The following is a 12,752-nucleotide window of genomic DNA, read 5'->3' on the forward strand; positions in this document are numbered from 1 at the left end:
AGTACTCTGTCTCCAGTTGGAAAATGCTAGTGTCTTCAATGACATACCATCTCCTTTTGGAATACTGTAGTACTAATAATGGGATACCATAACCTGTTGGAATATGACAGCACCATTAATGATACATCATCATCATCTCTTGGGACATAGCAACACCATTTATGCTACACCATCACTGTTGGAACATGGTTGCTGAATGAATGATATTCCATAACTTGATAAGACATAGTAATACAATTTATGGTATACTTGATGCTGTTAACCCTTCCAATATGATAACTTTTTGGGACATAGTAATACCATTTATGCTACACCATCCCTGTTGGAACAAGGCAGCCCCATTAATGACCTACCATCACTTGTTTGGACATAGTAATCCCATTTATGCTACACCATCACTGTTGGAACATAGTTCTCCCATTACTGATGTACCATCACTTGTTGGGGCATAGTAATACCATTTATGCTACACCATCACTGTTGGAATGTGGGTGCCCCATTAATGATGCAAAATCACTTGTTGGGGCATAGTAATCCCATTTATGCTACACCATCACTGTTGGAACATGGTTGCTCCATTAATGATGCATCATCACTTGTTGGGGCATAGTAATACCATTTATGCTACACCATCACTTTTGGAACATGGGTGCCCCGTTAATGATGCAGCATCACTTGTTAATACCATTTATGCTACACCATCCCTGTTGGAACATAGTTGTCCCATTACTGATGTACCATCACTTGTTGGGGCATAGTAATACCATTTATGCTACACCATCACTGCTGGAACATGGGTGCCCCATTAATGATGCAGCATCACTTGTTGGGGCATAGTAATACCATTTATGCTACACCATCCCTGTTGGGACAAGGCTGTTCCATTAACGATGTACCATCACTTGTTGGGACATAGTAATCCCATTTATGCTACACCATCACTGTTGGAACAAGGCTGTCCCATTAATGATGTACCATCACTTGTTTGGACATAGTAATCCCATTCATGCTACACCACCCCTGTTGGAACATGGGTGCCCTATTAATGATGCAGCATCTCTTGCTGAGACATAGTAACACCATTTATAGTACAGTATCCCCTGTTGCAACAAAGTAGTATCATTAATGGTACTTTAGCACCTGCTGGAATGTGATAATGCATAATGGAGCATGATAATGCCCTTAATGGTGCACATACCTCTCAATTATCCAGATTTTTGCAGAATGTCCAGATTTGTGCCTTATATTTTTGGTCTGTTCCTCATAACATTTGTGATTTTCTGACAACTCACTGAGGATTGAAGTCCCTAAATAATGACATACATTTGAGTTTCAGGCTTTGTGTTCTTTAGAAAATGCATACTAAGACAAATCTTGTTATTCTAGTAGCTGATTAATTCTATAAGAACAACATTTAAAATCTTCCTATTTTGGGCCTTTGTCCCTCCCATTACTTTAGGCTTTGTCCAGATTTCTTGTGCAAAAAGGTTGAGAGGGCGGTGCAGTGTCACTCATTGGAAGATGGCAGTATTATTAATTGTACATCATCACGTATCAGAACATGACAGTACTACTAATAGTACACCATAACCTGCTGGAACATATCAGTAACATTCCTGAGACTGCATCACATGATAGAAATGGTGATAGCATTACTAACATGCTACAATGCTACTTCATCACCTGCTTCAGTCCATTTTAAATTGAGCATCTGATGAAGTCCATTCAATTAGGACGAAAACGCATGTTGTTATACAAAGTGGTAATGTGTTTACGTGTTTTTGCAGTCGAATAATAATAAATTTGTATTTGGACTAAGTAAGTTCGTGGCTTCTCTCTGAGCTTCAGCACTCCTGTTTTTTGTGGTTTTTGTGATTTGGAGAGCATCCGTTTTTCTTGGTTTGTGGTGACTTTTGCGGACTGGCTATGGAGAGAGAGTCCCCGATGAGCAGTAAGGGGCTTGACGAACTTGGTCAATCTCGCAAGCTGATTGGGCAACTTACGGAGCTTGTTGATCTGTTAACGCCGTTATATAAAACCTTGGTGGGGATGGATATTCAGACGTCCCAAGCTACAGGAAGCGGAACCGAAGGGTTGTCAATGCACAAAAACAAAAGGAAAAGGGAGCTTATTGGCGGTGATTTGGACACCGCCAACCTCGAGGAACTGAAAGGTGTAACGTTTGATCCTGAAGCTACACCAGGAATTTTTTGGAACATTAGTCCCAAAGACAGAGGAGATAACAGCAACAGACTTAATTCGCCGAACATGGGTCAGATAAATCCAGGTACTGTTCCTAAAATAAGACCCATAGAGACTGGTGAATGGTTAAAAGCTAATTTTTGTTTTAAAAGGGGAAAGCGGAGGCCCCCAGGGGTCAGGGGTCAGTTAATACAGATTCTTATATTAAAAAAGTGGACAAGATTTCTAAATTAATGTGTAAATATAAAACATTATGTATAGAAAATGCTTATCTTAATGAGTGTATAAATAGGAACATTGTGCCAAAGGGTTTAAGGGTGTATAAATACCCTAATAATGTTCAAATGGGCTCAAGTTTTCACAAGGAATTGTTGGAAGTATTCAATAGATGTGGCCTTGATGTTTTAAAGTTAATTATTAAGGAGAATGGTAAGACATTAGAAACCTTGCATAAAGAAAGTGATGAACTAGATTGGGTATATAAAGGAAGACCTTATTTTTGGGATAAGGGAGGAAAAAGAAAAATATTTTAAAGTAAGAAGTGAAATTGATAGCAAATGTGAAGAATTAATTAATAGGAAAATGAAAAAGTTAAGAAGGGACATTCAGGAATATGAAAACAATATTAGTTATCCTAAGCCACCATATATGAATAATAAAAAAATATATAGACAAGAAACAAACAATATTCAAGATAACGACCAGGTAATAAGTGAATGGGATGAATATGACTATAATAGAGAATTTCCCCCTTTAGATAGGGAAAACAGGTCTTTCAATATACAACGACCACAAAATGGAAATTTTCGAATGGAGGGGGAGAAGAGGGAGGGGGAGATATTAGAAAGATGTACCCCTGGCCCGGTTGTAGAACACTCCCAACAAGAGATTAAGGTGGAGGGAGTTAAAAACATTTTTGATGGTTTTGTTATTTACAATTTTAGTAATGTCCCCCTAGTGAAGGAACATTTTTTCCTTTTAGGGAAAGGACTTAAATTCATTCCTTATGTCAAAGGAGACTTAACAAGGACATTTTTGGATATTAAATTGTTTCTGAGGAAAGTGAACCTGGAAATGTTGTTTGCTAAGGATGATATAAATAATAAAATTTAGAATAATCAAGTATTAACTAGGAAATCCACCTTTAACCCCCCTATGCACCCCCAGTTAAAAAACTTGGAGGGAGTAATGGAAAAGGAAATTAGGGATGCACAAAAGAGAATTAAATATAAAATGAATCTTAATAGAGAAGAGAATACAATTTTGAATGAATTAAAATCTAACTTTAATGTGAGAATAATGAAGCCAGATAAGGGTGGGGGGATTGTGATTATGGATCTTATACAATATGAGGGGAAAATTAATCAGATACTTAAGGATGAAAATAAATATACATGTGTCCCTAGGAATGAAGTAAATTTGGCTTGTAATAGAATTGATATGGAAATAGAAGACATGGTCCATGAAGGTACCATAGATAAAAAGATATATACATATTTGAAGGTTGAAAAACCAAAAAAAAATATATAATATTCGGAATCCCCAAGATTCACAAAAACCTGGAAGACCCCCCCCACTCAGTTTCGGCTGATGGCTCGAAAACATTGCCTCTAGCAAAATGTGTAGATACTAAAACTAAGCATATTTGGGTCAAAAGGAAGGCTATATTAAGAGATTCCTGGGACCTTTTAAGGGAAATTATTCCAGATCTGTGTACTGAAAATTTATTATTTGTCACTATAGATATAGTAGATCTCTTTTCTTCCATCCCTTATGTAACAGGTATGAAAATGTTTGAGGACATTGTGTTTCAAGATAAAAGCTTAACCCACAGAGAAAAGGTAGTAAGCACAGGACTTATGGAAATGGTCCTGAAAAATAATTTTTTGATGTTTAATGGTGAATTTTTCCAACAAATTGAGGGAGTGGCCATGGGTGCGGCCTGTGCTCCTACCTTTGCAAATTTAGTATTAGCTAATTGGGAGGAAACACATGTCCTGAATTCTAAATTTAATACCTGTTGGACGTTATATAGGAGATTCCTAGACGATATAGTGATTTTTTTGGACAGGGGGTAGTCAGAAGTTTGGAGAATTTATGGATTATATTAGTAAGACCACAGATTTTCTTAAATTTACATACAGAACATCTTCTGATAGACTGCAATACTTAGACCTAGAAATATATAAAGTAAACAATATGCTGGAAACTAGAGTTTACAGAAAATCTACCTTATGTAATTCTTTTTTTCATTACAATAGTGCACATCCTGCACATAGTAAGAAAAATATAGTAAAAGGACAATTTGTTAGGGGATCCCATATGACTAGCATGTACAGTGATTTTTGGAATGAGTGTAATCTATTGGAAAAGATGTTTTTGGAAAGGACTTTGTTAAAAATATTAGATCTGAGGTGGAAAATGGTAGAAATGATAAATTCAAACCAATTAAGGGGATTAAGGAACTTAATAAAACTAATGAAGATGAAAATAAAAGAATAAATGGAAATGGGGAATATCAACAGGCACTCATTTTGGAATATAATGCAATACATTGTAATATAAAAACAATATTTAAGAAAGAATGGGATAGATTTGTTTCCTTTACAGATTTGGAAGGTATGTCTGGAATTACATCTAAAGTGGTTTTTAGAAATTCAAGTAGTATTAAGGAAATTCTAGAAAATAAGAACAAAAATAATAAAGGAAATATTAGTATAAGAAATGGAAGGAAAATGGGTACTTATAAATGTGGACGGTGCAATCAATGTGAATATATTAGTAATGAAGAAAGAATCTACTTGGAAAGTAGAGAAAGATGGATAGTTAGTAAAGGGTATTATAATTGTGAGTCTAGGGGATTAGTATATCTTGCCATTTGTCAGAAATGTAATTTCTTTTATGTGGGCAAAACAGAGAGAACTTTAAAGAGGAGAATATACAAACACACCTATGATATATTAAAAGGGAAATAAACAAATGCATTATTTAAGCATTCTAAGGTGTGTGAAGGGTATAAATTTCTCTTTTTTGTTCTAGAACAAATTAAGAATGATATTAGGGGTGGCCCATGGGAAGATAAAATAGGATATAAGGAATTATGGTGGCAAGTAACTTTAGAAACAGATAAAGCCCCAGGCTTAAATGACCACTTGTCCATATTGCCACTTTTAAAATTGAGGTCTGCTACATTATAAAAGAAAGCAATGGATATGCAATATTTGGTTAGGACAGAAGGTGGCACTGTTGCTCAAGAATGAGGCTTCAAAATAAATGAATTAAAATAAATGAATTAAATATTTCTTTATACAAAAACACATATTCTCCTGTGATATAAATGTATAAAAACATTTTTAAGGTGATATGTTAATTAAATAGGATGATGTTTTTTATTTTATAGAGTGTACATATTTTTATATATTTTTTAAAAAAATATAATGTAATAATTATGAGTGGAAAGAAAGCTTATGTGATTAATATTTATGAGCCCAAGGGAGAGATTATTTGCTTGTTTAAATTAAGTAATGTTTTTAATTGGTTTCTGGTTTTAACCAACGGTATAAATGGATCAAAGATTTTAAATTGAGCATCTGATGAAGTCCATTCAATTAGGACGAAAATGCATGGTGTTATGCAAAGCGTTAATGTGTTTATGTGTTTTTGCAGTCGAATAATAATAAATTTGTATTTGGCCTAAGTAAGTTCGTGGCTTCTCTCTGAGCTTCAGCACTCCTGTTTTTTTGTGGTTATTTAGAAAATGCATACTAAGACAAACTTGTTATTCTAGTAGCTGATTAATTCTATAAGAATAATATTTAAAATCTTCCTATTTTGGGCCTTTGTCCCCCCCATTACTTTAGGCTTTGTCCAGATTTCTTGTGCAAAAAGGTTGAGAGGGCGGTGCAGTGTCACTCATTGGAAGATGGCAGTATTATTAATTGTACATCATCACGTATCAGAACATGACAGTACTACTAATAGTACACCATAACCTGCTGGAACATATCAGTAACATTCCTGAGACTGCATCACATGATAGAAATGGTGATAGCATTACTAACATGCTACAATGCTACTTCATCACCTGCTTCAGTCCAGTGCTGTTTTCACCATGTTGTGCTCCATAAACATTATGATGCCATCCTTTATGCTATCAGAGGTGGACAGGTGCTACTGTCATGTAGCTCACAGATATTCACATATCTCTCCTTAAAGTCACCTTTTTTACATAGCAGAGTATACTTAATTCTTCTGGAATGGTTAGTAGGTCATCTCTCCTTTCCTAGAAAAATCATCTTTCATAAGGCTATCTTGCAAACAAAGCAACTGTCAGGCAGTAAAACAAGAAAAAAGAGTGCTCACTCTTACAGACTGCATGTATATCTATATTTCTATATATTTCTCTCTCTCTCTCTCTCTCTCTCTATATATATATATATATATATATATATATATATATATATATATGTGTGTATATTTGTTAGCATCCTGACAGCTAAACCAGCAGGACTTAGTCAAGGAAAACTACTGCTATAGCACAGGATAAGTTGTTTTTTAACACAAAAAGGTGGGAAGCTGATTGAACACGGTGATTAATAGATTAAAGTAGTATAATAACAGAGGGTAAGGGACAACATGTAAAATCTTTCTTCATTGAAGTTGTGGTGGAGCCACGTGATGGGAGAAGTTATAATTTAAGCAATGCTACAGCAGGCATGACAAATGTCACATGAGCAGAGTAGGTGATCCAAAAAGAGAGATGATGAAATCAGCAAGAAAAGGAGAGAGGTATTACTGGAACTGAATTATTTTTCAAGTCTTGGTCAGTACCTGCACATGGTGGACCCTGTTTTCACAAAATCACACCAAGATGATACTGATGTATAGACTGTATCTTATATTGCATATATCATGGCAAGAAATAGATTGAAAATAAAGAAAGACAGCTGGGTGCACAGGTCCAGGATAAAAAAGTGCCCAATCCTGGTGTACGCACTGATGTCAGGAGTGGTAAAAATGGCAATGTAGAACCCTCAGGACATAGAAACATTCCTACAACAGGGTTAGGCCAGGATCAGGGAAAGGATGGGCCCCCCTGTCGTAGAAAGAAGCAGAAGTCAACAAATACCAGAAATACTGATAACCAAAAAGGAGCCACAAAGATGATAGAGTGGACTATTGAGGATAAGGAAGAAATCATGTATTGTTACTGCTATGCAAGAAGTCCAGAATTTCCAGATAGAAGATATTACAAAAGATTAAGAGGGAAATCAGAGGGAAGAAAATACTGTCAAAAGCTTCAAATATAAATTTGTGTTCATTAATACAGCAGATCCATGAAAAAATTATGAAGACAGAAATTTTGGGCCACTTGTAAAAACAAGTGAACGAGGACGTGAGAAAATATAAAGATCAAAACCCAGAGATTTTTGAAAGGTATAAAAAAGAAACACGTACAAAGAAGAAAAAAATGTAATCTGACATAATGCAATATTTTTGTTAAGGAGAAAGTCAAACTAATCAATACAAAAAAACAGCTCCAAAGATATTTGAAGAGAAATAGAGTTAAAGGCACCCTATTATAGAAAATTTCACAATGCAAAAATAAGAAAACAAAGGAGCAATGTAGAGCAGTGGATTAGTAAGGTAGAAGTTAAGAAGCAGAAACTGAAGTTATGGATTACCTGTGAAGTAAAGGATTTAGTGTAGGAAATCCAGTGCAGGTAATGTCACAGCATGATGGAACAAGGAGTCCCCAAATTAAGGAGAAAGAGGTGGCATGGGTGACATCTGCAGAAAAAATATGGAACTAAGAAAGAAAAAGAGATTGGATATGGTACAATAGTTATGCAAAGGAGAAAGCGAAAGCAATCAATAGAAGAAAGCAGCACCAAAGATATTTGAAGAGAAATACAGGCATAGGCACCCAGATATGAAAAATTTCACTATACAAAAAACAAGAAAACAAAGGGGAAAGTAGAAAAGAGAAGTTAAAGGAATAGAAACTGAAGTTCTGGCTTACCTGCAAAATGAAGGAGTTAGTGTAGAAAATCCAACTCAGGTAATGTCACAGCATGATAGAACAATGAGCCCCCAAATTAAGGACAAACAGGTGGAACAGGAGGCATCTGATGGCTTGCCAAAGTATGATGCTCTGGAGCCTCCAGTAGGAAACCAGTACAACATTTCAGTTGGAGTTACATAGCCAGGAAAGGAGCAAGAAACACTGGCAACTCTGATACAGGCAATGTTGAGCGGGATAGGCCAATGAGTTTCCATATGAAAGAAAAGCAGATAATGCAGGATGCAACTGAAAAGGATATGTCACGGGATGATGTTCTGGAACTTTCTGTAGAATGCCTGCAGGAAACACAGAGCAAAGAATATGCTCTCATTTGAGAAGAAAATGATCTAAAGGAAGAGTTGTTTGATTTAATAGAAATGGATAGACATATTAAAACTAATGAAAGAAGAGATTACATAAAGCAAATAAGATGCAAAATGTTAAAAGTCTGATAAAACAGATGAACACAGTAATCAAGACTATTAAGAGAAATTCATGTGCTATAACAGAAGTAAACAGGATAAATTAATAACAGATAAAGTCTTACCACAAATATACAGAGCAATAAGAGAAAGGAAGGAAAGAAATAAAATGCCATCATGGAACCATTGAATAGAGAAAACTATAAAGCAGTTAAGATAGGAAGTGTCACTGTAAAATGAATATATAAGAGGGAACAGATCAACAAAACTTCTTAGAAAGATAGATGTGGTAAAAGCAATGCACAGTGTTAGAACAGACCAGGATCTATCATCCACTATTGCAAATAATAAACTAAAGATATCAGCACAGGCAGAAAAACCTTTGAAGATATGCAGATAAATATAAACAAAAAGTACAAAATAAGCAATTCATTGATGACCCAAAAAAGTTTTATTGAGAACTGGGAAACAAAGCAAAAGGGATAAAAGCACCACCAAAAAGAAGAAACAGACATATTTTGGTGGAACATAAAAGTTGAAGAATGCATAAAAAAATTTAAAAGAAACAGTAAGGAGCTCAAATGTGCAGAATATGAAATGGTTGAAGTAATGAACAGAGAAGCTGAAACACATTTAAGAAAAGCTCCTAAATGGAAAACTCCAGGTCCAGATGCAATTAACATCTTTGCACAAATAATTGATACAGAGTTTATAGTCATTTCGAAAAAAACCTCAATCGTGGCAATAGAACAAAAGAGTGAGAAAAGAAAGTCATATGGAACAAAGGATCATTTATAGCTAAATAAAACCATACTAGAGAATAGTAAAAACGAAAAGAATCTAAGAATGGGATAGATAGATTACAAAAATGCATTTAACATCATCCCACATTCATGGATAAAGGGGGTGCTTACAGATGTGTAAAATACATCCTACGTTGATTAATTACAGTACAATGAACATGAAACAGTGGCAAACAATTTTGCAGTTAAGTTATGGCAAAGGGCAAATTGTTATCCCAGAGATAAAAATTCAAAGGGGGATATTCCAGGGTGATTCTTTGGGGTCTATATTATGTTATTGTGAACACATTTTTGTCAACCAATATACAGGGAAAATACTAATCTCTGAACGGCCACTTCAGTGAATTTTTTCCCAGGGGAAGAAACCACTCGGTTGTCATCGGTTATTTATCCTTTTCACCACTGTAGTGCTATCTCAGAATTGGTATATTTAGTTAGGGGGGGGTGATATGGGGTGTGGGGGTGAAGCACCCCACTTTGTAGGCTTTGAAAGTTTGTTTTGTTTTTGTCTGGCCAAGTGATTTTTTTCCTCTGAGAAAAAATTAGGTGAAGTGGCCATTCGGGCATTAATGTTTTCACTTTATATTGGTCGATGAAAACGTGTTTGATGAACACTTTTTTATGACATAATATAGACCCATTCTTTGTCACCGCTGTTATTTTGTCTTGTCCTTAACTCATTAAGCTGTTTACTTAACAAATTGGGTCATGGTTACAATTTGGTTCCCAGAAAACAGCCTTGCTGAAAGACTTCTCATCTACTTTTTGTGAATGAATTAAAACTGTATAGTTAATCAGATGAGGAGTTGAAAGCATAACTGCAAGTGGTTAAAACCTTCTTAGATGATGTAGGGATGTTATTTGGTCTTTATAAATGTGCAGACGCAACATTTAAGGCAGGAAAGCTGCAGCACCAAGAAAATATCAGTCTGGGACAGGAATGTGATATAAAGGAATTTGAACAGGAGGGAGTGAATACATTTTTGGGAAATGATGAAGGATCGTCAATAAAACATAAACAAATGTGAATTAAACTCAGTGAGAAATACTTCAGAAGACTGAAACTAATATTGAAAACAACCTTGACATCTAAGAATAATTTCCAGCTATAAATCAATTTCCTTTTACTGTTCTAACTTATAGTTTTAGTGTGATTGACAGGCCCCAAAAGGTACTGGATCAGCTGGACAAGAACACAAGAAAAGTGTGTTTCTCTTATCAAATGATATATATAAATCAGTGTATTCCAGAAGGAGTATGGGCTCCTCAAAACTGATTACATGTATAGATCTGCAGTCGTGGGACTGCATACATATCTGCTGACCTCATCAAACATGGTGACAGTTTTAAAACATGAGGAGAGAACCTCTAAGATGACTTCCCTGCTTTGTTTAGCAGAAGCATTCCGCTGTCAAGAGGGAATGGAAATCAAAACAGAAGTAGTCAAAAAATCAGACAGCAACTGAGTGTGCCAAAAACAAAAGAAAGAATATAAGGAGCAGGATCAGATGAGAAGGAAAAAAATGCGGAAAAAACTAAATATAGTGGCAAGTACAGAGATCTCCTGGAACGCCACGTTAATCAGGTTTTGACACAGGAATGGTTAAGGAAAGGTGAGTTGAAACAGAAATATGAAAGGTTAATAATGGCAGCTCAGGATAGTGGACAGTATACATACTGTTTTGCAAAGTCCAGTGAACATGTGGGAGAAACACAGACAAATGTAGGTTCTATAAAAAAGAATTGGAAACAGTCACACATCTTCTTGCTGGGCATGATACACTCATGGTAGAAGGCCCTTACACTGAAAGGCAATGTGGCAAGACTGTTGCATTAGGGATTGTGCAAACACTACAACACAGAAGTAACTGAAAAACATTGGAAACATGAACCATAAAGCATTATATAGAATGATGAAGTGTACATTGGGATCACCCATTACCAACAATTCAAAACATAGATGCAAGAAAACCAGATGCAGTAGTCCAGGAAAAAAGGACAAACATAGCAATGATCATTGAAATTGCTACACCTAGTGATGTGTCTTATGTACAGAGAGACAAAGTCATAAAAATATCAGGATTTGCAGGCAGAAATGAGAGCAATGTGGAAGAAAGATACCCAGACAATTCCAAAAGTAGTAGGAGCAATGGGTCTAATAAAAAAGTATCAACAGTCATACTTAGATATACTACCAATACATGTAATTTTATTCCATATGAGTTGCAGAAGGAGTCTTTTCTAGGACATTGCAGGTGCTGTGAAGAGCACTTCTGGCTAACTTCAAAGATTGAAACAATACTACTTTCATGAACTCTACTTATACCCTGACTTAGGAATGGGGTCCATTCCTGTCATGGTATTAAAAACGCAAAAGACATGGAGAAATTGAAGAGTAAGGAATGAGAATTGTTATTAACTGCTTAACCTAAGTGAAGAGATGAGATGGAGCAGAACTCACTGCTGTGTCGTCTGATAATTTTCTGTTTCTTTTTGTATAAAAATGTCATCTGACAATTGCTTTAACAAAACTGATAACAGAACAAATGCAAACTGATTGAATCATACTAACCCTGCTTTTCCTTCAATTCAGTATGCAGTTTTCTTCTTTTGTTCTATGTTTTTTCCTTTGCCTGTAGCTGCTTTACTATTATTAATAATATGATTTTTTAATTACTGAACTATACTGATGAGCTTATAATAGAGCACTCTAACTGTGGAATGTAGCTTTGAAGCTGATAAAGGCAGTGATCAAACAATGAGGCAAACACACATCACAGACTCAGCACTGAAAAACAGGTTTAATCTCTCTGGGAGTACTGTTATTTTTCCTTTCAAATAGCTTATAAAAATATCACATTCAATGTATTCCCATTCATTACTTCTCTGTATAACCTCCAGAAAAACAAATAAGTTGCAAGGCGTGAACAGCTACCATTGAAGGGTATGATAAAATACATTAATTTCTCAAGGACAGAAATAATGTACTCAGTCTCCTACTGTGATTTTTTTTTACTAGGCTCTAAAATACCTGGCTGTTATGCAGTTTTTATAAATTAAAGTTGAACAATACATTTTTATAAATTAAAGTTGAATATGCAACAATACAGGTTCTAATACCAAGCTATACTTATGATTAAGCCTCTGCTCCCATAGGTAAATACTTGGCTAACTGCACTTGTAGGCCATTTTAAGTTTAGCCAATTTCCCTGCAAAGGTGTACCTTATGTCTGTGAGGTTAATACCTTAACCATTGTACCA

The sequence above is a fragment of the Protopterus annectens genome, chromosome 4.part0, assembly GCF_019279795.1.
Source record: "Protopterus annectens isolate FY-2018-M chromosome 4.part0, PAN1.0, whole genome shotgun sequence".
NCBI classification, from domain to species: domain Eukaryota; kingdom Metazoa; phylum Chordata; order Ceratodontiformes; family Protopteridae; genus Protopterus; species Protopterus annectens.